Here is a 22,628-nt window from a genome sequence, read left to right on the forward strand (position 1 = left end):
GACGGTTGCCAGGCAACCGCGGGGATCCTATGGAAATCGTTATCGATCGTCTCATGGCATGTCGTTGCTATAATGCTTCATATTTGTCGTCTTCTTCTTCTTCTAGCTTGAGGTTTTGAAGAATTTCATGACAGACAAGGGCTCCGTCAGGAACAAAGGGCGTTGTGAGAAAACCGTTGCTTATTTTCAGCAGCAGAAATACAACCCTTTAAATACAAGATGACAGAACAATGACGAAGGGCATGCCAGGAGGAACTCATGCACTGCAGAGGAAAGGGGGCGGGCACGTACAGTTCACATTCAAGCCACAAGTACTCTTCTCGGATGTTGCATAAACAAATCCTAACGTCCTGAAAGCATTGCAGCATGTTTGTGTCCCACTTCCCATGGCTGCAGGACTGACACGAACGGACAAACACTATCTGTGGCGTTTAGCGTGACATAGTCTTGCAGGCATCGTGCTGTCTTACTGCAATACTATACCGCTGGAGGAAACAGCACGGGTTCGATGAGCCTTGGAATGTGACTAGGAAAGAGATGCCTTTTGAACGAGGTAAAGCACTGCACAACGGAATTGAGGGATAATCTTACAGGGGATTCTGAGCGGTGTCTAAATAAATAAATTCTTCAGCTTCCGGGGATGGCATTTTGCAGCTGGAAGCAGATGTCGATGCTTTTTGAACAGAGCACCAAAAAAGCGTCTTTTTTGAAGGTACTGGCATTGGGCATTGGTGGTTCAGTGGTAGAATTCTCGCCCGCTATGCGGGAGGCTGGGGTTCGATTCCCGGCCAATGCAGTGGCTATTGCAGCGAGCGGCTCCATCACTTGCATCCCCTTGCAACTTGCAACTGAAAACCCACTGAAGCTAAGCAGGTGTTAGCCAGGTCAGTACCTGGATGAGGGTGAGCTACAGGGAAAAACAAAGCTTCCAGCTGGAAGCGGTGTTAATGGTGCCAGTGGGGGGGTGCTCACCCTGAGGTCTGTGCGGGTCCCAATGTCCCAATATAGTGACGGAGAAGCTGTGTTGTAAAAGGGTGCTGTCTTTTGGATGAGATGTAAAACCGAGGTCACAGCGCACTGTGGTCATTAAAAATGACCACCAAAACCTTTGACAAAAGCTCTTGGTAATTGATGGTCTTCAATAATGCTTCTCCTTTAGGTACATTTTAAATCAGCTGAAAAATGCTGTGAAATGGGGGGGCACTTCAGGCCAGTGTAGGATTTGGGTTACAAGAACCATGAAACTGCACGAGAAAGCCCGTACACTGAATTACACGGCTTTCTATTCAAAGGAGGACAAAAGAAATTCCCTGAGTTCGATTTTTTGCAGCACAGAGAGGACCACTGTTGTGAGGCCGGTTAGCTCAGTTGGTTAGATCGTGGTGCTAATAACGCCACGGTCGTGGGTTTGAGCCTCGTACGGGCCAGGTCCTTTCCTCCTCTTTTACCAAAGCTGTTAGGTTCCTTTCCGTGGTGAGATGAGTTGTCGTGCAACGCTGCCACATAGTGCCGACAGACAAGAGTTATCTGCCGGTCCGGCACAGTCTGCCATGCTTTTGTCATTTACTGTAAAGTGGTGTTGAACTGGGTATCGAACTGGAGCCTCACCATTTGCATATGTGAGGCTCCAGTTATACATCGAGTGTCACATTAAATGACAAAAATGAAGAGAGTTAAAGCAGCTGGAGAGGTTTTCTTACAACTTTTGAGCCGACACAGTTTTGGAAAATGTTTCCTTCACGCTGCACTGTACAACATAGGCAGCCAAGACTCTCCAAAACAAAACAGAATGGACAGATAGGAGAAAATTCCCACTCGTCCTGAAGTTCCCAAAATCCAGCACTGAGCGTAAACAAAGTGTCTAAGTAGCGTGGGAATGCTAACCCTAACCCTAGCTGGAGTTTGAGTAATCCAGCACTGAGCGTAAAAAGATGAGTCAAAGTAACGTCTAATCGGATTAGTTTCCTTAGAGCTGGTTCAGAGTTTGCTCAAGAGTTTACCTTTCACAGATGCGCAAAGAAGAATGTTGGGGGTGCACGTAACGGCGTTATATGCAAGTGCTGGACGTGAGGGTTTTCGTTTGTTCGTTTTGTTTTGCTCTGCTTTGCTTTGTTTTGCTTTCCATCGCGTTGGTAAGAGCGTAAATAAAAAGGCGATTCCTGCGTCTACCACTAATGTAAGAGCTATTTCAAGTGCGGCGTGGTGCGGCTTCTCAAATGCTCAACAGGATGACTTCGCATGCACGCGTGCTTTCTTGCAGTCGTGTGTGCAACCATGTCTGCTTACGTGCAAACGGGCGTGGTTTCATGTATGCAAAAAACTTTCCTGGGCTCTTCTGAAGCACATAACATTTTTTGGAGATATACATTTGTCTTGTTTTCCTCTTAGGCTCTAGAATTGATAACTTTTTTTTCATTTTTGGCATTTTTATCATTTTCCAGAAAGTGGTTGCAAGCCCTATATCATGCGAAGAAACTTCAGAATTCGGGGATCAGTCAATGGATTTTCTTCAAAGTTGGATTTTTGCACTCTGTGGACCAAGAGATGTTGTTCTATAATGTTTTTTTTCAAATTTAAAAATATCATTTTTTCATGGAGCTTTGAAGGGGATGGATTCACCCTCCTTTAGCCAGGACAGAGCTCCAGGAGCCTGGGTAGGATTCTAGCTTTCTCCCCTTGCAGGCACCTGGCACAGAAGACATCATTTTTTTCCTTAAAATCTTTTTTTTTTTGTGTTCCTTGTTGTTCCAAACTTAATTTTAATCACTTTTAATTAGAGATTTTATTAAAAATAGTGCAAAAAATGACAAATTTCACACAAAATAATGTAACATAAAACGGATGTTTTTAACTTTATTGTAGTGTTTTAGAAACTAATATGTCTTCAAAAATGGTTGTTTTTCACTCCTAGGAATGAAAGCTGTTGTTAAATGATGTTTATTTTCAAATTTTGAAAAAATCAAAGGATTCTAGCTTTCTCCCCTTGCAGGCATCGGACACAGAGAACCTCATGGTTTTCCTAAAAATCATTTTTTATGTTCCCTGGTGTTCCAAACTTAGTTTTAATCAATTTTAATTTGTTATGTTACAAACAGGGTAATAAAGTCTTATTTGGACTATAACTAATGTCATATTGTCTGCTACAAAACTGATATTTTCAGCTCTATTGTAGAGATTCTAGAATCAACTAATAGAGAATTGAAATAAAAAAAGGGCATAAGAAGACATTACCAACAACGACCACAGGATGGAGATATTGTCTAGACATTACCAACAACGACCACAAGATGGAGATATTGTCCAAAGAGGCAAGAATGGCAATGCCGCGATAAGGTAAAATCATTTTTTGAAAGAGATTGCTGTCAGAATGCACACCCGTATCCCAAACATAATCTCTAGTAAAATATGATCATTTGTGAAACAGGCAAATGAGTGTCTGCGACAATATGATTGCTACATATCTGCATTTGTTGGTTTTTAAGGAGTAAGAGTGCAGGGGGTTTAAACCTGCGATCCAGTGTGTTGAAGTATTTCACAACACTAACCCTAGCACATTTGGAAATAAATCCTCATAATGATTATTGCCCTGGGCATGTACCAAAAAATCAGTGAGCATATATATATATATCACTGTGTTGAAGCTAGAGACACAGAATAAGAGCAAACACATCCTAAATACAGTGTTCCTGCACCTTTGACCTCATCCAGAATGTATCGTTTTTTGAAAGGGATTGCTGTCAGAATGCACAACTGAATCCCAAACAGAATCTCTAGTCAAATATGATCATTTGTGAAACAGGCAAATGAGTCTCTCAGGTGCCCATTGCTCATTTTCAGACACATTTATGCAATACTTTCACCATGCGTTGAGCAATAGGGATTAAAGATACCAGAGGTAAGGTTTAAAAGTGATTCTGAGGTGCAACACATCAGCGATACAGCTAGGCATCTGAAATGCGGGGTTTGAGAGCCCTTCAGGGAACACCGTACCCTAAAGGTACCAGAAGTCCACTAGTATAAGCATTAAGTCACTGTCACCCCTGTTACAATGTGATTGCTACATATCTTCATTTCCTTGGTTTTTAAGGAGTAAGAGTGCAGGGGGTCTAAATCTGCGATCCAGTGTGTTGAAGTATTTCACAACACTACCTGTAGGCCGTCTGGAAATCAATCCTCATTCTGATTGTTGCCCTGGGCATGTACCAATAAATCACTGAGCATATATATATATATAGCACTGTGTTGAAGCTAGAGACCTGTATGTAATAATATGATGCTAAAATGTTATTTTCAGATATATTAATGTAATAAATGATTGCTTATGCTTTATAAACAAATCTAATTAAAATAAAAGCTTAAGTTTTGTATTTATCTTGTATCATAGAACATGATTTTCTTTGTATTTCAAGCCCACAAAGTGTCCAAATGACGCACTACATGATATAAGGAAGATTATCACATGCATATCGGTATTATCTTTCTTATGAAAATGCATTCCTTTCATTACCTTTTACTTTTTAAAATGAACTCAAATTGTGTATAATGTAATAATTTAAGTAGAATAGATTCTAATAATATAATGATCCAGTGTGTTGCACTACTTCACTGCTTCACTGCTCTATGCCGTCTGGAAATAAATCCTCAGACTGCTTACTGCCCTGGGCATGTACCAATAAATTACAGGAGCACATCTATATATCACTGCGTTGAAGCAGGGGACACACAATCACTGCAAACACATCCTAACTACAGTGTTCCAGCACCACTGACCTCATCCAGAACGTATCATTTCTTGAAAGGGATTGCTGTCCGAATGCACATCTGAATCCCAAACAGAATCTCTAGTAAAATACGATCATTTGTGAAACAGGTAAATGACTGTCTCAGGGGCCCATTCCTCATTCTCAAGACACATGTATGCAGTACGTACACCATGCATTGAGCAATAGGGATTAAAGACACCACAGGTAAGGTTAGAAGTCATTCTGACTATATTCTAAAATATTGGACTCATATTCTTATGATGGCTGACATGATGCTGCGTTTAAAACCGGGGTTAATGGACATTATATGACTGTCAATTCTGTTTTGTTTTGGAGACTCTTGGCTGCCTATGTGGTACAGTGCAGCGTGAAGGAAACATTTTCCAAAACTGTGTCAGCTCAAAAGTTGTAAGAGAACCTCTCCAGCTGCTTTAACTCTCTTCATTTTTGTCATTTAATTGTCTGTCGGCACTATGTGGCAGTGTTGCATGACAACCCATCTCACCACGGAAAGGAACCTAACAGCTTTGGTAAGAGAGGAGAAATGGACCTGGCCCGTACAGGGCTCGAACCCACAACCTTGGCGTCACTAGCACCACGCTTTAACCCACTGAGCTAACCGGCCTCACAACAGTGGTCCTCTCTGTGCTGCAAAAAATCGAACTCAGGGAATTTCTTTTGTCCTCCTTTGAATAGAAAGCTGTGTAATTCAGTGTACGGGCTTTCTCATGCAGTTTCATGGTTCTTGTAACCCAAATCCTACACTGGCCTGAAGTGCCCCCCCATTTCACAGCATTCTTCAGCTGATTTAAAATGTACCTAAAGGAGGAGCATTATTGAAGACCATCAATTACCAAGAGCTTTTGTCAAAGGTTTTGGTGGTCATTTTTAATGACCACAGAGCGCTGTGACCTCGGTTTTACATCTCATCCAAAGGACAGCACCCTTTTATAACACAGCTTCTCCGTCACTATGCTGGGGCATTGGGACCTGCACAGACCTCAGGGTGAGCGCCCCCCCGCCGGCACTGTTACGTCCCAGTGTGTGTTCTGTGTGTTTTTCTGTTATGTCCACACTGCTGACCCTTGATTGTTCTCCCTTCCCCATTGGCCAACCATCACACCACTGTTTCAATATGATGTCATCATCAATCAGCCTTCAGCCAATCAGAACATATTTTATTCACTATATAACATGGAGGCTTTCAGAAAGAAAAGGCCTTTTGTTTGACTTTGGTCCTGTTTGGTTTTGGTTTTCGCTTCGCTTCGCTTCGCTTCGCTTCTTGTTATTGCTTCGGCTTCGTTTGTTGGTTTGTATTGCTTTGTGTTTGTGTATTTTCGTATAGCTTCGGCTTTGTTGTTTTGTTGGTTTTACGTTAGTTTCTTTGTACTTTCGTTTGTTTGTGTGTTCATCCATGATTTGTCTTTACCTTGCCCAGGTGTTACATGTTCAACTTATGTGTTCTTTTGTACCCTGTCCTGTTGATTACTCTTGTTTTTCCTTATTTGTATTCCTGGTTCACTTGTATTTTTGTGTGAACTTTTGTATATAAGGTTAGTTTAGGTTGTTGGGTACACTTACACACTTAGTTAATTTTGTATTAGTACACTAGTTTAGTACGGGTGAGTGCCATTTGTCTTGTATGGTTTTGGGTAGTCAGTGCAGGTTAACTAGGGTGTTGAAGACGCAGAAGACCGTGTGTTTCTGGTTTTTCTTTTGTAGTCAGATTAGCTTTCCCTCACTGTCCTAGCCAGCTCCATTTTGTTTGTTATTTTCTTTTCTTTGGCAAAACTCTAGTTCCTTACCCTTATCACGCTTCCTAGTCCCTCACCAAAACCCATCTGCTTCCAAAAGAATTATCCTAAATGTTACACCCCTTTTCCCCTAGACACTTGGGGTCGTAACATTATTGGGGGCTCGTCCGGGATATCAAATTCCCGTCCTAAGGATTTTTTTTTGTGTTGCAGAATTTTGGTGTTGGTACAGGATTTTGATTTGTGGATTGTGTTTTGGCAAGGTACTGTAGTTATGGCTACTTTTGATTTGCGAAAGTTTGTGGAGGAACCTTCCTTTGAGCAGCTGGATAAGTGTAGGAAGGACGAATTGCTCCAAATTGCTGATTACTTCCAGATTCAGGTTTCGACGCAAGCTCTTAAAAGGGACGTCAAGAGACCTGTGATGGATAGATTGGTAGAGTTAGAGGTCATTGCATTAACGAGCAGGTACGCCGGTTCTCCTGGGGCTGGTGCTAAACCTGCTATGGTGGTGGAAGAACAGGACGAGGTGCAGGGGGTGGCTGAAGACTTAGTGGAGGCTGAGGTCAAGGCCACCTTGCCTCCCTTTGAACCGTTCTCTCCGGTCTCCACCGGGTCAAAAAGCGATACTCGCCTGAAAGTTCATTTGGCCCGCTTGCACATGGAGGAAAAAGCCCAAGTACGCCAGGCAGAATTTGAATTGCGCCTTGCAATTCGTAAGATGGAGATCAAGGCGGAGAAAGAGGTTAAGCTCCGACAGCTTGAGCTAGAAGCACGAAAGAATGCTCCTGCTGTGCAGCCGACCCACTCCGAGGCCTCTAGCATGTCTCCTTTGCAAGATCCACTCTCTACCACCTTTGATGTAAGTAAGCACATTGCTTTAGTACCTCTGTTTAGGGAGACGGAAGTTGATTCGTACTTTGGTGCATTCGAGCGAATTGCCACATCACTTCGTTGGCCTAAGGAGGTTTGGTCACTGCTTTTGCAGTGTAGATTAGTGGGCAAAGCTCAGGAAGTTTGTTCTACACTTTCTTTAGAAGAAAGTTTGAATTACAATACTGTGAAAGCTGCTATCTTACGGGCTTATGAATTAGTTCCTGAGGCATATAGACAACGCTTCAGAAATCATCGTAAAGTGTCAGACCAGACATTTGTTGAATTTGCTAGAGAGAAGGGCACTCTCTTTGATAAATGGGTTGTAGCCAGTAAAGTGAGTGACTTTAACTCATTGCGTGAGTTAATGCTCTTAGAGGAATTTAAGAACTGTTTGCCTGAACGCATTGTTGTGTATTTGAATGAGCAAAAAGTAACTACTTTATCGCAAGCCGCTGTTTTGGCAGATGAGTTCGTGCTCACTCATAAGAATGTTTTCATGTCTGTGCGTGCGGAGAAGACTTTGTCTACTCTAAGTTCCCAGTCTCAGTCTCCCCCAGTAAAAACTAGTTCCTCACGTCTTAAAGAGGAGCGTGAATGTTTTTATTGTCACAAGAGAGGTCATATAATTGCAGATTGTTTGGCCCTAAAACATAAGCAGCAGCAACAGCAACATCCTAAGAGTGCTGGGTTTGTTAAGACTGTCTCCCGTTCTGCTATTCCTTTGTCTAGTGAAAACAGTCTCCCTGACCCTAGTTATGAACCATTTATTATGGAAGGATTCATTTCGCTAACAGGTTGTAAGAAAACCGGCTCAGGGACGCCAAATATGTAATCATAGTGGCTCTCTGAAGGCACCAGTTCTGTAGGGTTTGGGCATTTACTGAGACAATTATTAATTGTAGCAGTAAATCACAAAGTTGATTCTTTTGATGGCTTTAGAATCCAACCATGCGACATAACTCAAACAACGCACACACACAGGTACTAATACACGAGGATACATTTATTAATACATAGAATATGCATGTAAACCTAACAGATCTTATCGAGAGGGTTATCAGAATACAAAAGGTATATATTCAGTCAGTTACTAAGTGTTACACATATCAAGAGGACATACGTTCAGTATATCATTCATTTATACCGTTTCGTAATTGAACTTGGTTACAACTTCTACATTAGATACTCAAAACAAGTACATAACTCTTAGGAAATAAATTGATATCAACTGGTTGGGATAACAATTGAATTCTCGAGCTGTAATGCATTGAAGTTGAATACTCATCCAATTTCTGGGGATTCAGATCTCCTGCGGGCACAAAGAAACAGTTGCAGGCTGTTGCTGTCAAATCCGCGCTCTCTGGCTCGGTGCCAGGCTGTGATGTGCGGCTTGCAACGATGCGCTGCTGATGCTCACTGTTGGCTTTAACTAGCAAAGTTTGTGCACAGGAGAAAAGATGACTGTGGGTCCCAGCAAGTCAGGAAGAGGACCTGTTCGTTCCTGATGAAGAGCTAGTTCTGAATAGTGATTCAGCTGTCCACAGTTCCGACCTGTTCACGAGGCTTGCTGCTGGTGCTAACCTCGAGTGGATCCTCTGGTTAGTCTCTGGCAACCTCCGCTCTAGACTCTTAGAACAAAGGAAAGTTCTGGCACTCGGACACACTGGCCGTTCCGTGGTTGTCCGGGCTGAGTCTCAGGATGGTCAGGAGGCGCGCTGCGAGAATGTCCTGCCCTTGGGATCCTTCTGCTCCTGGGCCGTCCTGCCCTGGAATTCTCCTTTGAATTCCCTTTAGAACAGTCCACAGAATCCTCTCCAGAATCTTACTGAATCTTACTGAAGCCGAATCTTGTTGAATCTCTCAGGCTCTCTGTGTTGCCTGTTTTTACCTGGAGGAACTTCAGCTCATTGATTGGTTGAAAGTTCCATGGGCATCAGAGTCCCATGTGGGTTACTCGGCCCTACCAGTCCCTGATTGGTTGATCAAGGTGAGATATGAGTCACTTACTCCTGACACTTAGGAATGCAGTCCAGATGTCCAACTGGCACTCCCTAGACAGATAGGCACCAATGGATGACCATTGATCATGATAGCCAGGCTTAGCTAAGTGCATCCCCCTTTGGGAGCTGTCCTAATCAAACCTTATATCAGCTTGCATGAATAGTTTCTCTGTGGCTGCACCACAGAGATGAACAGAGAAATAATTTGGGAAAGCTCAGAAACACTTAATTATTTCTTATTAATAAGCCTCGCCGCTACAAGGTAAACCAGAAGACCAGAAAACAATTCAAATATTTAGAGATAGTGGAGCAGCCCAGTCATTTATTGTTGTGGATGCACTGCCTTTGTCTGATAAATCTTTCTGTGGTTCGAGTGTATTAGTTCAAGGCATCGAAATGGGTTTTATGAAAGTGCCTTTACACTGTGTACATCTACAATGTGGTTTAGTTACTGGATTTGTTAGAGTTGGGGTATGTCCTTCGCTACCTGTTAATGGAGTAACTCTTATTCTTGGAAATGACCTGGCTGGGGGTAGAGTATAGCATATTGTTTGATTGGTTTTGTCTTCATTGTCCAAACATTAGATGTTTGTTTTTATGGGTGGGGGTGTTACGTCCCAGTGTGTGTTCTGTGTGTGTTTTTTCTGTTATGTCAAACAATGTCAACCATCACACCACAGTTTCAATATGATGTCATCATCAAACAGCCCTCAGCCAATCAGAACACATCTTATTCACTATATAACATGGAGGCTTTCAGAAAGAAGAGGCCTTTCGTTTGACTTCGGTCCCGTTTGGTTTTGGTTTTCGCTTTGCTTCGCTTTGCTTCTTGTTATTGCTTCGGCTTCGTTTGTTGGTTTGTTTTGCTTTGTGTTTGTGTATTTTGGTATAGCTTCGGCTTTGTTGTTTTGTTGGTTTACATTAGTTTCTTTGTTCTTTCATTTGTTTGTGTGTTCTTCCTTGTTTTGTCATTCCCTTGCCCCAGTGTTACATGTTCAACTTTTGTGTTCTTTTGTACCCTGCTCCTGTTTATTACTCTTGTTTTCCCTTATTTGTATTCCTGGTTCACTTGTGTTTTTGTGTGAACTTTTGTATATAAGGTTAGTTTAGGTTGTTGGGTACACTTACACACTTAGTTGACTTTGTATTAGTACACTAGTTTAGTACGGGTGAGTGCCATTTGTCTTGTATGGTTTTGGGTAGTCAGTGCAGGTTAGCTAGGGTGTTGAAGACGCCGAAGACCGTGTGTTTCGGGTTTTCTTTTGTAGTCAGATTAGCTTTCCCTCACTGTCCTAGCCAGCTCCATTTTGTTTATTTTCTTTTCTTTGGCACCACTCTAGTTCCTTACCCTTATCACGCTTACTAGTCCCTCACCAGAATCCCCCTGCTTCCAAAAGAATTATCCTAAATGATACACCCCTTTACCCCTAGACACTTGGGGTCGTAACAGACCTCTAACTCGTTTCCTTAGCTTGGATTTAAGCCACGAAGCAGGCTTCTACTGTATAAACGTCTAGAGGAATCACAAGCTATTTGAGAGGCCATCATCCCAGGGGGAACTGACAAAGTCTATGCCTAAACACCTAGCGCAGTCTCTCGAGAGACTGTCAAAAATCGCTTTCTCCTTTTGCGTTGCAAGTAAGTGAAAACGCAGTCTCAACCCAGAGCCACTTGGCAGCAGCGGCACGTAAATACTGTTACTGTTACTGCTCGATACCGACGTTAACCTACTATACCATGTTCAGCCACCGCTAGAAAATGTTCGGCTCTAGTACCGGAGCAAACGACAGGAGGGCCAATGTCGAACAGGCACACGTGTCAGACATGGAGAGCGACTAGGATGGGATTTGAACCCATGCGTGCAGAGCACAATGGATTAGCACTCCATCGCCATCGCCTCGTCGGGGAAACTGGACTGTCCGGACATGAGCTAGCGCGCTCCAGATGATCTTTTTCATTTTTTTCCCTCATACTCGAGGGTCATTTTCCTGTTCCACATGCGATTTCAACATTTTCCTTGGGAGATGTCAAGCCAGCACGCCACTGCTGTGGTTCAGTGGCCAGTGTGGAGTTCAGAGGCCCTGTTGTACACAGAAAGCACATTGAGCTCCTTGGACGTGAAAAGTTCCAGATAAAAGCCATTTGTCATCCTTTCTCTTGGTGTCGATGTTGCTATTGTATGTAAAGGTGGCAACTTGCTCAGCGAGCAGGCGGAGCACACACCGAATGCAGATGTGTCTGAGTGGTGTGTCCAAGTGGCTGCAAAAGGACAGCGCTCCCGGGGTGCCGTGGCTTAGTTGCTTAAAGCACCTGTCTCTTAAACAGGAGATCCTGAGTCCGAATCCCAGTGGTGCCTTCTTTGTTCTGTCTTCTTGAACAGAACTGGTCCTTACAGACAACCGCCTACAGCTAGACTTAATTAAATGCAAGTATTCATTTCCTGTCTTTAACGCGACTTGTTTTTCTTAAAATGGATGCAACTTGCAAAACATGAAATACAAACATTGCTAATCAGCGCTAGCGGCTGGCAAAAAAAAAGAAGTCAGCAATGTTTTTTTTCTTTAACCTTAACCCTGCTAATGGAGAAGAGTTAAACGACCGAGTCTATGCAGCTTAAACGGTGCTCATGTCGGGTTCTTAGCTGAAAGGGTTGTAAATCACGCTCACCCCAGTCCTTAATCTTTTAAAAGGATACAAAATTGAACCTAGTCGCCACATCACATACATCCTGTTCAACGATAAAAAGGTGACATCTATCCTCGATCCAGAGTAAATCCCACTTTGAGGGCATATTGTTTTCCACTTTACCATGAGTTGGGCTCAGCTGCACAGAGGCGAGAGCAGAGCAATGAGGTCACGGGGACAGGGGAGTCACACGCTGGCGGTTTAAACACGCGGAAGAAAACTGAGGGATCCACAGTATGTGGACCCTCCGTGCGCCATCAGTCCGCACTCCGGACTCTGAATCCTGCCATCCAAGTTAAGATCTCGGCGGAACCTGAGGCGCAGTTCCTTCTTAAAACGTAATCTGGTGAGCATTTCTAGAATCGTACTTGTATAGATGCAGCCTTTAATGTGTTGCTAGGTTAAAATTGATGACTTCTTGAACTTCAGTAGGAAACTTCCCTCTTGATTTCAGATTTAATTTCTTTATTACAGGGGCGCTTTTATGAAGACAGAGTCATGTTCAGGTACTTTGCTTGATGGAGGAAGCATATTTCGGACTCTGTGATCTGCTCACCTGGAAAGGTCTGCTGTACTACTACAAGAGAGAAGTAGAGTCTGGAAGAATGGACAATTTTATGATGCTTTGGAAGATAATGTTTTTTTTTTCTTTGAAATCGAAATGAATCAGAATATCAGTGCAAAAGACAAACTCTTGGTTTGGTTTAATGAGATATGGTTTTAAAACAGACAAAATGTAGAAAACAGGTGTTTCTCACTTTTGGAAAAGAATGGACCGGGGGTAATATTTTACTAGTTGCAGTGCTGATCTCACTGGGTTACAGTCCTGCAGTGTCACACCAGGGCCAGTGGCGCAATGGATAACGCGTCTGACTACGGATCAAGAGATTGCAGGTTCGACTCCTGCCTGGCTCGGGTCGTTTTTAAACGCATCGCGCTACTCCCTAAGTAGTCTATGCTACTTACTGCATTGTAATCGTACCCAGTAAGAGATTTCCTTCATGTAAATGAACTGCACCTGACAGCTTTAGAAAAACACCTGGGCTCAGTACGGTGCTGAGAGCTCAGCGTTGCTGTTCTAATTAGCACGCACTGCATCGGCTATGAGCCCGAACCTTTCAATTATTCCGATCAGTAAGTCAACACGTAGTCCACATGAACGGTAGAAATATTCTCGTCTGTCTCTTGTTTGTATAGAACTGAATGTCCCTGACAATGTACTGTTAGTTTTAATTGAAGAACGGCATTTGTGTTCAAATATACCAGACAAGTTTATGTAACTGCTCATGCGACACTCAGTTGTAATTAGTCAAGAAATAAAGTCGAACAACAGCTGCGGGTTTGATTCTGAACGTATCAGATTGCAGCGCCTTTTACTTCCATTGACAAATGATAGAGATTCGAAGAGAGATCCTTCAGACCAGCAAGCAAACCCACGGCTATTTCGGTTTTCTATCTAGGCAACGTTGGTGTGTGCAATAGCATACATGAAAGCGTGATGCAATTTCTGTGGTTACATTTGTTGCACGTCATGCACAGTAAGAGTGTTTCTAACACCAAATAAAAAGTCAACAATTAGCGATCACGCCTTCTCCTCAGTTAACCCACTGAAACCCTTGCTGTTAACAGTTCTTTACTGCGTGCTTTAAGAGCACCTACACATCGTGTCGGTTCTTACAGCTTTATTCATTAGGTTTTCAAAGGCATAAGTAGAGCACCAGAGGTGCGAACGCAAAATGTGTGGTTATCTGAAGAATTGCTTTCCATGGCAGCGGGGCCAAGCGATTTAGCGTTTTTATAGTACCAGGAAAGGAGAAGCGGCACTCCGCCTCTGCCGCGCAGGCACAAGGTGACGTGCGGCAGACGCCGGAGTCGGCAGGTTTCGAACCTGCGCGGGGAAGCCCCAACGCATTTCGAGCCCATCGCCTTAACCACTCGAGCACGACAAATGCGGGCTCCCCGCCGCCGCATTCCTCCTATAATCAAACACGGACTGCGAGGTGGCTGCGGAAACCTTTTTAAAGTTGCTCTCCGTTAAAAAAAATACCTTTCACAAGATTCGTGCCGGCAGACAGACACGCCTCAGAGGGTTTAAGGCTGGCTTCACGTTCAAATGATAAAGTCCCCCAGTCCGGATGTCAAAATGCAACTTTGGCAGACAGAAAAAACATCAACGAACCAAAAATGTGGACAAGGATTTTACAAGCTGCACCACACTGCACTTTCAAAAGCATTCGTGTTAGACGCAGGAATTGCCTTTGATTTGCGCGCTTACGAACGCCATGGAAAACGAAACAAAACTAAAGCCCTCAGCTCCTGCACTTGATTATAATCCCGTTACGTGTCGAAGCAGGAATTTAAGTCATCCTACCACTGCAACACGGGGAATAGAGGGAAATGAGCACAAGCTACGAATTGTCTCTAATCAGTCCCTACAGTTGTAAGACGCCTGGAAGCGTGCACCCCCATCATTAATCTTTGCGCATCTGTGCAAGGTAAACTCTGGAGCAGTCTCTGAAACGGCTCAAAGGAAACACGTGATTGATTCCATGTGCATCTGGGGTTCATTTCTTATTTACATTTAATTCAAGGGAAAGGCTTGGGTCAGTTTCAGACGGCCTCCAACAGCGAGATTCAAGCGCCCCACCTTCAGCCCAATCTGCGCCGCCAGAACGCCAACGGCTCCTCTGGTCTCCGGGGTGCGGTTGTGGCCCCGTAACCTAAAGTGTTGGTGGCAGACAAATGGAGACTAACAGGTGATGTCCTAGGACATGACTACATTGTGACACTCGGTGGGGATGGTGACCATTGCTTGGAAAAGAGTGCGAGGCCCCTTTAGAAAAACATTTTGTTAACAGGCATTCTGCCTCAGCCTAAACACCTATAGCTTGCAAAGCGCATGCTATTAGACAGGCACCTCTGCAAGACCTTAAGAGTCTCTTAAACTAGTGATAGTAAGGTGTTCCCAATGGGCGATGTTCGGCTTTCAAATCATCTCTCCGTGGAAGCGCCGAGATGCAGCTGTTTAAGGCTTAGAAGCAGCTGACTGTTTTACTACCTAGCTGATCACTGTCAGTCAGGGAGCTTAGAGGTGAAAAGCCTGTCTGAGAGACAATTCGCCGTCGATCAGTTCAATATGTTCCGTACCAGCTCGGCGCACCTGAGATCATCTTGGTAGCCGTGTAGCTCATATGAGTGAAAGCGTGTGTGTCAGGACTCTTACTTGGCCATCCCAACATACGGAATTTCTTCTGTTTCAGCCACTCTGTTGTTGATGTACTCCTTTGTTTTTGTCATGTTGCAAGACCCAGCGTCTTTTGAGTTTTAGATCACAGGCAGACACCCTGACATTCTGCTGTAGAATTTCCTGATACATCTCGGAATTCATCGGTCCCTCGATGATTGCAAGCCGTACAGCCTCCGCCATGCTTCCCAGGTGGGATGAGGTTTTGGAGTTGGTATGCGGTGTTTTGTTATCTCCAAACATAACACTGTGCATATTTACCAACAAGTTCAACTTTTGTCACGTCTGTCCACAGAACATTGTTCCATGAGTTGTGGAACATCCATGTCGTCTTTAGCAAACTTGAGAGGGGCAGTGGTGGTTTTTTTTTGGGGGAGAGCAGTGGTTTCCTCCGTGGTGACCTCGCATGATCACCACTCCTGTTCAGATTTCTTCTTATGGTGGACTCATGAACACAGACGTAAGACAAAGTAAACCACCTGTTTGCTAGATCCCATCCCCACTCAGCTAGTCAAAGATTCCCTCGAAGGACTGGCAGGACCTATAATTAGTATGATGAATGCATCGCTTGCGTCAGGCGTCGTACATGATCAATTTAAGGTAGTGGTTCTTAGACCGCTCCTTAAGAAGTCAAATTTGGATCCACAAGTTCTTAACAACTACAGGCCTGTCTCAAAGGTCCCATTTCAATCTAAAAGTCTTGAAAGAATAGTTGTTGCCCAACATCAAATGGATTCAAATAATATACTTGAGAAATTTCAGTCTGGTTTCTGAAACTGCATTAACAAGAGTCGTAAATTATATTCTCTTAGCTACTGATGCGGGGAATGCAACAGTGCTAGGTTGCAACAGTGCTAGGAATGCAAACTTTAGGTTGCGCTTCTTCATGCTGCATCATTGGCATGAGTGGAGCTTTTTAAACGTCTGTACTTACTGCGCCCCATAAGAAATCGTTTGTCCCTGTTCAAAAGAGATTGTGCGATGTCCTGCAGCGTTCGCAAAGCAAACCTTTGACAGTTTGAATAGAGGAATTTATTCTGCTTCCTGTGCGTGCAGTAGTTACAAACTTGAACGTCTTTACACGATCTCCTGCAGTTTTCAGGGGGCAGGCTTGGTCAGATGGCTTGGAAAAACGCACTGTGTTTCGGCTCGGGAAATATCATGAGCAGTGTCCTGCATGTTTTCTGTGTATAGCTGTCTTTTAACGCATACAGAATTCATTCGAAATCATTGATTTCTCCAATTAACAAGGGTCCCTTAAATGATGAGTCAAAGTAACATCTAATCGGATTAGTTTCCTTAGAGCTGGTTCAGAGTTTGCTCAAGAGTTTACCTATCACAGATGCGCAAAGAAGAATGTTGGGGGTGCACGCTTCAAGGCACCTTACAGCTGTCGGGAGTGATTCGAGACGATTCGTGGCGTGTGCTCGTTCCCATATACCATACGCACCGGCGTGCAGTGCTAGGATGACATACAATACCGCTTGGGCACGTAACGGCGTTATATGCAAGTGCGGGACGTGAGGGTTTTCGTTTGTTCGTTTTGTTTTGCTCTGCTTTGCTTTGTTTTGCTTTCCATCGCGTTGGTAAGAGCGTAAATAAAAAGGCGATTCCTGCGTCTACCACTAATGTAAGAGCTATTTCAAGTGCGACGTGGTGCGGCTTTTCAAATGCTTGTGGGCATTTCTCTGTTGTTGATTCTTTTTTTGTGTGTAACAAAGTGGCATTTTCATGTCCGGACGGGGAGACTTTATCATTCCGACATGAAGCCACCCTTAAGTCCTCTGAGGCGTGTCTGTCTGCAAGGCTTGTATTTTGGAAATGTTTTATTGAAACGGAGAACGACTTTGAAATAGGCTTCCGCCGGCGCCTTGCGATCCAGGTAAGATTGTAGCAAGAACGCAGCGGCAGCAGGGCTTGCTGTAGTCGTGGCCGAGTGGTTAAGGCGATGGACTAGGAAATCCATTGGGGTCTCCCCGCGCATGTTCGAATCCTGCCGACTACGTTGTCCGCCTCCAGTCGGTGTGTTCCGGCGCAAGCAAAGAAGCGCGCCTCTTTGCTGTTCCTGGTGGTTTTAAAACGCCCAATCGCTTGTACCCGCTGCCTTGAAATAAATTCTTCAGCATCCGCGAATGGCATTTTGCAGCTGGAAGCATATGTCGACGCTTTTTGCACAGAGCACCAAAAAAGCGTCTTTTTTGAAGGCCCAGACACTGAGCATTGGTGTTTCAGTGGTAGAATTCTTGCCTGCCACGCGGGAGGCTTGGGTTTGATTCCCGGCCAATGCAGTGGCTTTTGCAGCGAGCGGCTCCATCACTTGCATCCCCTTGCAACTCGCAACTGAAAACCCACTGAAGCTAAGCAGGTGTGAGCCAGGTCAGTACCCGGATGAGGGTAAGCTACAGGGAAAAACAAAGCTTCCAGCTGGAAGCGGTGTTAATGGTGCCGGCGGGGGGGCGCTCACCCTGAGGTCTGTGCGGGTCCCAATGTCCCAGCATAGTGACGGAGACGCTGTGTTGTAAAAGGGCGCTGTCTTTCGGCTGAGATGTAAAACCGAGGTCATAGTGCTCTGTGGTCATTAAAAATGACCACCAAAACCTTTGACAAAAGCTCTTGGTAATTGATGGTCTTCAATAATGCTTCTCCTTTAGGTACATTTTAAATCAGCTGAAAAATGCTGTGAAATGGGGGGACACTTCAGGCCAGTGTAGGATTTGGGTTACAAGAACCATGAAACTGCACGAGAAAGCCCGTACACTGAATTACACGGCTTTCTATTCAAAGGAGGGCAAAAGAAATTCCCTGAGTTCGATTTTTTGCAGCACAGAGAGGACCACTGTCGTGAGGCCGGTTAGCTCAGTTGGTTAGAGCGTGGTGCTAATAACGCCAAGGTCATGGGTTCGGTCCCCGTACGGGCCATGTTCTTTTCTCCTCTCTTACCAAAGCTGTTAGGTTCCTTTCCGTGGTGAGATGGGTTGTCATGCAACGCTGCCACATAGTGCCGACAGACAAGAGTGTTGCGGGAGAAGAGAAAAGTGTTTGAAGATTTAAGAGTGTCTTAGGTGGAGTCAAAATCAAGTGTCACAAATGCAACTGGGAGGATTTCCAATGTTTAATATGGTAAAAATAAGCAGAAGTTATCTGCCGGTCATGGCACAGTCTGCCATGCTTTTGTCAGATACTGTAAAGTGGTGTCGAACTGGAGCCTCACCATTTGCATATGTGAGGCTCCAGTTATACATCGAGTGTCACATTAAATGACAAAAATGAAGAGAGTTAAAGCAGCTGGAGAGGTTTTCTTACAACTTTTGAGCTGACACAGTTTTGGAAAATGTTTCCTTCACGCTGCACTGTACAACATAGGCACCCAAGAGTCTCCAAAACAAAACAGAATTGACAGATAGGAGAAAATTCCCACTCGTCCTGAAGTTCCCAAAATCCAGCACTGAGCGTAAACAAAGTGTCTAAGTAGCGTGGGAATGCTAACCCTAACCCTAGCTGGAGTTTGAGCAATCCAGCACTGAGCGTAAAAAGATGATTCAAAGTAACGTCTAATCGGATTAGTTTCCTTAGAGCTGGTTCAGAGTTTGCTCAAGAGTTTACCCAGTGGGCATTGATTCGTCGCATATACGTATATTCACGGCGAAAATACGGCTATACGTATATATACGTCGCCTCGACGTATAATCAACGTCGAATTGCAACCGTAAAATCGACGACATTAATAAACGCATATATAACGTCGAAAACACATCTAACACAGTGCCTGAGGCTTTTTACTGTATGTATCGTGTGTGCCGCAACTAGGAGTATACGGCACTCTGCACAGTGTACGAAGTAAATTATTTTCGCAGTAATTAATTTACACTTGTATAATAAATATAGTAAATATAATAAATTAATTACTGCGAAAATAATTTTCTTCGTAAATCCTGCAATCCAGATGATTGGGGTATTGGTGCATGGCTACAGTCTGTGCTAGGAACATGGAGAGGGTCTCTGGTTCAATACATATTTGTGGGTCTGGTATTATTCGTTATGATCATATCGTTAATATCCTGTTTGAAAAACATGTGGACTAAAGCTGCTGCTTCTGTGCTAATTGTACGCCCTGAAGGGATCATGAAGGTCAAAAAATGATTTCATGGGAAAGATTCTCTTATCTAGTGGCAGAACCTGATGGGTAGAACAATATAGCTTTAAGGGGGGTTACCCTTGGGAGTGATTCCCCTAGATGCAAATGATTATTGTGGTTTGTTTGTTCATAATAAGATGTTTTGCAGGAACGGAACAAAGAGAAATTTTACAACTTCAGCTAGTATTGTTCTACAAAACGTCACAGCTGAGGCAGGGGAACAATGTGTAGATTTTTCTAAGAGTTATTACCCAGTTGTTGACCAATCTGTTGACCAATGTTGACCAAAAAAGCCTAGGATTATGCTGGGCTCCAGCCCACAGGGATTTACCTGTGCTGTAAGAACTAATGAGTGAATAAGGAGACTGGATTCTGGTGAAAGACTTCAGGAAAAAGAAATGGTGTTCACTCAGGTGGAGGGGGCTGTACCAGGTGCTGCTGACCACTGCCACTGCTGTGAAGGTCACAGAAATGGTGCCCTGGATTCATGCTTCCCACTGTAAAAAGGTCACAAACGAACTGAACAAAGCGCAGGAGTGATGTCTCCACAAGGACAGATGGGGATAACCTGCTTGGGACTGATGTGCACAGCCTTTTTCCTTTTTATGTAGAAGCCTGTCACCACCCCAAAAGAGGAAGAATCTAAACACGAAGCCTCTTTGTATACAAACTGGCTGAATGAAACTGATAATGAGGGGGATATGAGTAATTTGTGGTATAAATTTATAAATCATACTGTAAAGTTAAAGAAATTTAATGCATCTTGTTATATATGTGCTTTAATGCCTCATTCTACAGCCTCACCCATGCGACTTTTTATGAAATGTACTCTTTTATTAATATCATGTTAGAAGGCTTAGACGCTATCAAACAAGAATTAAGGGGAGTTAGATTAATGGCACTTCAGAACAGGTTCGTGCTGGACCTTCAAAATGCAGCATCTGGAGGAGTCTATGCTTTAGTAGGAGACTCCTGTTGTACATATATTCCAGCTAATGACTATGATTACGGAAATCTTACGCTCGCTATTCAGCATTTAAAAGAACTAAAAGACAAGGTGAATAAAGAGAGAGGCATAAAAGATACACCGGCTTTTCTCTCCTGGTTAGAATCACTGTTTGGGCCAGGGGGAATGTTTTTCTTTTAAGTTACTAACACCGATTATAGGGGCTGTGATACTTGTCTTCCTGTTTTTATGTTGCTGTATGACATGTATTATTCCAATGCTTCGAAATATGGAAATATGGTACCTAGGGGGATAAACTGTTCATCCTTCCAGTCTGGAGAATTGGCAGCTGTCTGACGTCAGTAAGTGATCCTTAAAAAATTAATAGTTCCATGACAGTGTGCATCACCAGAAAATCAATTTCAATGCATTAAAACTCTTGTTATCCTTCTGATCATTGAAGTGTCATTGCCCCAGCACTGTATACTCTTACTTTTGACGCCTGTCTGAAGTTGGATCCATTTCTAAGAATGGTGACTCACATATCCTCATGCTCAACTTTGGCTCAACCACACAAACTATGAAGTTAATCATCTGCTTTTGCTCCAAGATTTATGTTACTAGGCTCTCTCCTGGGGATCCTCGTGTTCAAACATTGCCCTTATTGTGGATGATCCATGACAGAATTCAGGGAATTCAGAATTCTGATACCTCAGCTCAGATTCTGACTGGGCAGACTGTCATTGCCTGGTGTGAATGTGTGCATATCTGTTTTTGTGCATGTTCTGTGGCCTGTTGTACAGTACATCACAAATGAAAGGGAAATGGAAAACTAAAATAAGACTCAAGTGTTTTATCTTTCATTAACAGTGTTTCATTAGTATCTGTGCTAGATCCTGTCATCCACTGCTTACCACGACAGGCTCTAGCACAGGATAGCAGCTAATACATTTAACAATCTCACTGCACAATGTTGTATATTCAAGGGCTGATCTTCTGTACTTTTTCTTTCACTTTTCATTTCCTAGAAACTCAGTCCTGCCAGGAATAATCTGAGAACAAAATCAATCTGAGTGAAAATCTAAGCAGAGGAAGATTGTTTTACAGAGTCAACAAGGTCTTATTCAAGGTCATCAGCACTAACAACATTCTCTCTGGAGACAGGCGATAAGAAAATTGAAAGTGTGTATTGTTACATAACAGCAGAGACTATGAGTTATGCTATCATGAGAGTGGTGATGGATTTTTTTCATTGCTTAGTTTTGCAGGTTCTGTACATTTGAACATTCAAAGTGACTAAAGTAAAGGAGTTTTCCCTTTTTACCACATAATTCCCAAAGATCAACACTAATAGAAAGCCTAATTCCAGCCAAGATTCAATTACTGTCTCTCAGGCATCCCAGCAGTGGATTTCATGACTTCAGACAGCCATCTTTATCAGTGGAGAACTCAATGCTCTGAGGTTTACTGGCAGAGTCTCACACTGGGTAATATGTTGGTAAATAATGTCCTATGGAATTCTACTATTGATAAATTCTACTATGGAACTGCGATGTGTCCTGAAAAAATCTTCTATGATAGTGGTACAGTCCATCACACCCCACCTACAGCCTTTAAAAGAGAAAAAAATATTCTGATATTATGGTGGAAAAAGAGCCCTGGAATCTTTGTAGAAGGACAAAAGACGGAAAGAACGGGCAGTGTAACCATGGCGAAGAGAAGGGAAATATTGGAGAGAGCTTTTTTCATACACTTTTTATCATTGTTTTTCCAGCCCAACAATGATCAACAAATATGGGCAGGCGTCCTGTGCCAAATCCAATCTACCTTTCTTCCAAGCATACAGGAATGTCAGTGAATTAAATATTGACATATGAAAATACCCAAAAATATGCAATCACACATATGCAGTTTGAGCAAACATAAGACAATACCCAAGTACCACAAACTACCAGGCATCATTAGCAGTTCAGGTGGGGAGCTGTGTCAGCATGCGTAGGCTGCAAAGGAACAAGTAATAGGTCTATTCCATGCTTAAAAGAGAAGAAAGAAAACACAACATTTCAGCCGTGGAGCCCTCACACCTGAAGAAGGCTCCACGGCCGAAACGTTGTGTTTTCTTTCTTCTCTTTTCATCTAGTGTCATTAGCCAGTTCCTGTCAAAATAAAATAGAAATGGATAACATTCTAGAGAGAGTTTGAAATACCAAGGTACAATTTAAACC

The 22,628-nt window shown here is 43.3% G+C and overlaps 2 non-coding genes across 2 annotated transcripts; both read left to right on the plus strand.

The window, feature by feature from the left end:
- The first annotated feature begins 12,920 nt into the window (after nucleotides 1-12,920).
- trnar-acg (transfer RNA arginine (anticodon ACG)) lies at nucleotides 12,921-12,993 on the plus strand. The gene has a single exon. It is a non-coding gene; the product is annotated as a tRNA-Arg (tRNA).
- Nucleotides 12,994-17,244: 4,251 nt separating this feature from the next.
- On the plus strand, nucleotides 17,245-17,327 carry trnap-agg (transfer RNA proline (anticodon AGG)). The gene has a single exon. It is a non-coding gene; the product is annotated as a tRNA-Pro (tRNA).
- Nucleotides 17,328-22,628: the final 5,301 nt, after the last annotated feature.

This window comes from Lepisosteus platostomus, unplaced genomic scaffold (genome assembly GCF_059453375.1).
Source record: "Lepisosteus platostomus isolate fLepPlt1 unplaced genomic scaffold, fLepPlt1.hap1 Scaffold_61_H1, whole genome shotgun sequence".
In the NCBI taxonomy this organism is placed as follows: Eukaryota; Metazoa; Chordata; class Actinopteri; order Semionotiformes; family Lepisosteidae; genus Lepisosteus; species Lepisosteus platostomus.